Here is a 6000-nt window from a genome sequence, read left to right as displayed (position 1 = left end):
AACGTTGAATTGGAGAATATGTGAATGATTAGCCCTTTTCATGATATATTTATAACATTTGAGCCCTTCTAAATCTATAATTTTGGTCTATAATACTTTGCTATTTCGTCTCTACAATTCGATGGGCCTAACCAAAATTTGATGTGCCAAGTGAAAGCTATGCTAATGTTTGGAAGACTTGTTGAGTTTTGGCCTCTTCCGAAAAGTAAATTTGTACAACTTTCCATCTGCCCAATTCTTCATCCATGAAATACTGAAGCTTTTACTTGAGGTACTTTGTTATATCTCCTATTATGTTTGAAAATTTCACAGTGTGACGTATTAAAGAAAATAAGTTATAGAAAAAATGTCAAGCTCACTATTTTGAGACTGATTTTAGGATCCTCCACAAACCCTAACCTCCATAAAGTATAAATCATAATGTATAGTGAACCAAACTCTAAAATTTTAACTATATTTTCCAGAAATTCTAGTCTCAATATGGCCAAAATTTCACCATCTAAAATGTGTTGAATAAAAAGCTTATATAGAAAAATGCCAAATTGACCTATTGGAAATAGATTTTAGAAGCATAAAGGAATCTTTACTTCCTTAGAGCATATCTGTGAAATCATTTTGAACCATTTGAAATTTTAACCAAATCTTCCCCGAGATCTTCCCTCAATACAATCCATATTTCAGTATCTGATACATCTAAGAGAACAAGTTGTAGCGAAAATGCCAAATTGAAACAGACTTCAGCAGGTTTTAGGGATGCTATCTTCATCGGAGGACATCTCTAAAAGTATAGTAAAATGAGAGCTATGATCTTATGTTCTCTGAGCTCATCCCTCAATATGGTCAAAATTTTACTATTTAAAACATCCTAGAAAAAAATTAATCGCGAAAATTCCAAGATGACACATTTGAAGCAACAAAACTCTAGGATCATAGGCTTTGATACCAAATTTTATGATCCTTGCACCTAAAAAATAATCAAAAACTAATGCACGGATCTTCAATGATTTTTCCATTGGTTTGATTCTACCACAATTTAGCTCCCTCGTAGGCCTTGTAAATATGTTTTTACTAATTACTTAGTTAAGGTGGGTTGGTATTGTGCTCTTCCCTAGACAAATAGTGAGCCTTCCTTTGCATTTAATTTTCTTCCTACATAAGGTTTTTAACCTCAACAACTAGAATAGGTACCTAAAACTCTATTGTTTAGCTAGCACCACTTCACTCTACTAATGCTTGCTTTCTCTCTAATAGGTTATATTAGATGTTATGTAGAAAAGAGGTAGTGTTGGGAACCATTGTATGGTTGTTTTCATGAATCATGAGGGGAAGAAAAACAACTAGGCACCCTCTTATATAGTGTCACTCCTATATAATAATATGTACCAATAATGGCCCACGGGGCTTTGGATTGACAGTGAATGGGTGCGCTGTTAAGGCACTCGCGATAAGTCACTGGTTCAAATCCCCCATGGGTGCTTACCTGCCAAAAAAAAAATATGTACCAATAACATTTTTATTGTGTGATGGCTTGCCTTGGTATTTTGTCTTACCTTGGTTCTGTTTTCTTACATTATCTTCATTTTTCCTCATATAAAATCTTTATATATTTAAATTTAATATTATACAAAAACATGAAAATGGGTGTTCTATAAAGAAAGCTAATAAATACCATCCTCCTAATCACTATCATTGCATTCTAACTTATAACTACAGTCAACAATAAGTAGTAGACATGAACATGAATAAAAAAAAATAGTGTTAACATGCACCATCTTATCCCAAACACCCATCAATTGTAAATGCAACATTAATTTATCATATATATATATATATATATACAAAGAAAATCAGTAAAAACAAATATATATTGATAATGATTCATGGATAAATAAATAATAATGGAAAAAAATTAATAAAAATATTGCATCTAACTTATAATAACTACAACTAACAAGTAGTGGAAATTAAAATCTGGTTACTAACATGCCCACTCTTATCCCAAACACCTCATCTCGCCAAATATAAAGTAACATTAATTTAATTAATGAGTAATATATATCTTATCCCAAACACCTCATCTCGCCAAATATAAAGTAACATTAATTTAATTAATGAGTAAAATATATATTGATAATGATTCATAAATAAGTAAAGAATCCTAGAAAGAAAGTTAGTGAAAATATGAATCATGAGTCAGAGAAAAAGATGCATACATTTAAAAGAATTGTTATGCAAAAAATTAAAAAAGAAAAACTAAATAACACAGCACATATTAAAACTTAAAAAAATAAATGTAAGGAAGGACTATGTACAAGTTTCTAAATATATAAATATTGAATATGGTAATTCTAATTTGTATAATTTACATATAATAAATATATTATATGAATTTGTTCATATTTTAAGAGAAACATTTGTTTATATTGTTTTTTTAATTTTAAATCATTTTTATTTAATATTTTAATATTTTGTTTTATTTTTTCATAGTTATATTTTTTTACTTAATCACACGAAAATATAGAATCATAATTTATATATATATATATAATTTACAAAGCAAGAAAAACTATTTTAGGTAACTGCCTGCTTTTCTAATGAGAATATTTCGGTTTCTATTCAAAAAGCAAATTCAGGATTTAATATTATTAAATTTTTTAGATAACTGGCTGCTTTTCTAGTCAAAATGTTTCAGTTTCTATTCCAAAAAGCAAATTCAGGATTAAATACTATTAATTTTTTTAGTAGTCACTATTATGCTTAAAAGGATGATCAGACTTACACTTTCCAGATTGTCCCTTTTATTTATAACTGTGTTTGAATTAACTAATGGCACATATCAGGAATAGGGATTCGACTTTAGTAAGCAACTCTGAAAACACAGCTCTTCTTGAGAACTATAACTGTGTTTGAATTATTCTAATGGCACATATCAGGAATAGGGTTTCGACTTTAGTAAGCATCTCTGAAAACGCAGCTCTTCTTGAGAACTGGACGATATGGAACAAAAATATCAAGAGGGAAGAAAAAAACTGACATGAAAGAAAGTATGTTCCACTTACTTTTGCTTCAGCTTATCTTTCTTGATTATTATTTCGCAACCATTCTTCATCAAACCCTGCAAATGATTGAGAGGTTACAAAAGACATAAGCTTTCCCCCAAAATAACGGTAAGAAGATTGAAGAAAAAGCAGAGTCTCAGAAATATGTTACGGACCAACTGGAACTTTTACACGCTGGGGTCGAACGATCAGGACACTGAGCAAGCCCTTCTGACGAGGAGTAAAATGATTGAAGAAAAAGCAGGGTCACAGAAATATGTTACGGACCATCTGCAACTGTTACAGTCTGAGGTCGAACGACCAGGACACCGGGCAAGCCCTCCTGACGACGAAAGATCAGCGCATACGAAAAGACACGCGTTGTTCTGCACACATACTCCTGGAATGCAGTTATCGACGAGGATTTGCTGGCCTGCAAGAAATAAGACTTATTAATGCCTAACTTATTAAACCCTGAAGCAAATTGGAGCAACGTAACCAATCGAAGCTATTGATGATTACATACCCATATAACAACCGATCCTCCTGAAATAACTTACAAAAAAACGTAAAAATCACATTCGTTCTAACAGTCACAGTTATTCTCTTTGCTGAAATCCGGAAATACGCAAGCAACTCTGCTGCCATTACAGATATTACGAAAACAAACAACTATTTAGTTCCTCATTCTCTTATTCTCTTATTTAGTTCCTCTTTCTCAATTTGCTTTTTCTGCTACAGTGCGGCTGTTTCAGAAAAAGTTTCCTTCTTTATGAAGCCAAAAAACAGGTTAACCCTTTGAATCCCAGAAATTTGGGAAATTTTTATACGAGGGGAAGGAGTTGGGAGGAAAGTTATGGAAATTGTGGTCATATTTAAAAAAAAATCGGCAAAGATTTTTGTAAATCCAAGTCATAACGGTTAAACTTCAAATTTTAGGTGTCCCAGACTTTTTTTATGGTGCTGAATCTATTTCACCATAAAAACACGATTCAAATATTACCTCTACAAGAATTTTTGATTTTTTTTTGCCCATCCTGCCAATTTCTACAATTGACCATCCCGAAAATTCCTCACGACTCCATTTTTATATACTATATACATAGAGTTGTATCTGAGAAATATTAGATTTAAACCAATATAAATCTAACATAAGTATATACAGCCCAATCCCATTAAATAATAATAAACCTATATAACGGGAACCCATTAAATATCCCATAAACCATTAAATTATTATTTTTCTACAGACATCCGACTGATGGGTGTACAATCATTATCCCAAACGGGCGCATTTTACGGCTAAAATCAATATTTCGAGACATGGACCTGTCACTAGTGACGACCGTAATGACATTACATTGGCTGCAACTTTGATAAACGGCAAAGGTAAAATTCGTACGTCCCGGTAAAAAGCATTTCCTCGCTTTATGTCGCAGGTACGGGCTCGCCGCTCAAACTCTTTCCATCTTTTCACTACTTTATACTGAATTCATGGCGACCGCTTTGAAGTCCTACTACCCTCCCGTGCCGGTCGGCGACGACTAAATTTGAAAAGGGAAAAGACATGGAGAAGACATCGAATTAAATCAGCTTATTGCATATGAGATTGTTTTGGCAGAAGCTCGAGCTTCCCCGATTGAAGTATGGAATGTAGTTATCTAAGAAGATTACATAATAACTCATTTGTCGTAAAAGAAAAATAGTTTACGAAAAATAGTAACTTAAGAGAAATTAAATAGAAGGACGAGTAGTGAATGAAATTATTTGAATAAGTTCACTTATTAGAATAATCAAATTTCTAAATGAAAAAAGGAAAATAAAAAAATATGTTGAAAGCATAACATTTCAATCTCTTATATATAAATATATATATATGCTTAAAAGATTTTCTAGAAAGAAAATCTTTATATTATATTGAGGAGATATACAGCAAGAAGTTCAGATGGACCTGTAGCATAAAAGATGTACATAGGAATAGAAAACAAAAAAAATGTACAGAGGAATGGAAACCAAAAATGTTACTAGCTCAGATAAAAACTAGTACAAATCAATTTAGATGTAAAACCAGCAGATGGATAATACCTAAAAAGGAGTGGGCAGACAAAAAGTAGGTGTACTTATTCCTTTAAAGAATGGCAGAGACAAAATGACACTACATCATGAAATGTTTTGCTTACAAGGATATTTTGATAAATTATATTTTGCTTACAAGAATATCCCGATAAATTATATTGAGACACTAAAAGTGAATTAAGAAGTATGGAAGACTAAATTTAAGAATAAATCAATCAACTCATTGGTGAGACCAATGGTACCTGATGGCTGTGGCTGTTAAGCAGCGCTGCTAAATATTTATTAATTAATCCAACAAAATAACACACATTTATGTGATTATATTTTTGTTAGGGAGACCCGACAGACTCTTAGAAAATAAAATCTAAATCCTTAAATAGAAACGCAATAAAAAAAAACCTAGCTAACTAATCTATTTTCTATTATTTTCAAATAAGTGAACAATTTAAATAATTTGTTTGAAGAAAAAGAAGATAATAAGAGTCGCAAATTTAGCGATGAAATATATAGTAGAAGATTCAGGATGGCAAAAAAAGCAAACTGGAGGTTTAGGGGGTGGCGTGACTGCTAGGCCTCGTCGACATGATTAAAATATTCAATTTTATTTCTATAATGTCATGGACAACCAACCTGCAGCCTCGCTACTATTATGCATTTTAAAGAATAAACTATATACAGAGTCTCGTTTACTACTTTGAATAATAAATTTGTAAACATAAAAGAATGCAAACCAAATTGTTTCGAGCATATTTATTTACCAGTCTTGGTCAAGCATTACAAAACTGATTAACGTTTTAAGGCAGCAATAATAGAAATAATGGGAGAGGAAAAAATTGGATGGTTTTAGTAAAGTAGAACTATTTGAATGCCAACATTATAAATTGTA

General features: G+C 31.6%; 1 long non-coding RNA gene across 1 annotated transcript; it reads right to left on the bottom strand.

Moving 5' to 3' along the window:
* Positions 1-2947: 2947 nt before the first annotated feature.
* On the bottom strand, positions 2948-3863 carry LOC149166864 (uncharacterized). The gene is made up of 3 exons (XR_016260502.1): positions 3565-3863; positions 3215-3471; positions 2948-3115 (listed from the first exon to the last, which is right to left on the bottom strand). It is a non-coding gene; the product is annotated as an uncharacterized LOC149166864 (long non-coding RNA).
* Positions 3864-6000: the final 2137 nt, after the last annotated feature.

The sequence above is a fragment of the Pinus tabuliformis genome, chromosome 5_1, assembly GCF_031772625.1.
Source record: "Pinus tabuliformis cultivar Carrire ecotype Pingquan chromosome 5_1, CPIR1, whole genome shotgun sequence".
In the NCBI taxonomy this organism is placed as follows: Eukaryota; Viridiplantae; Streptophyta; class Pinopsida; order Pinales; family Pinaceae; genus Pinus; species Pinus tabuliformis.
Note: the sequence above shows the minus strand (reverse complement) of the source record. Positions and strands in the feature narration are given on the sequence as shown.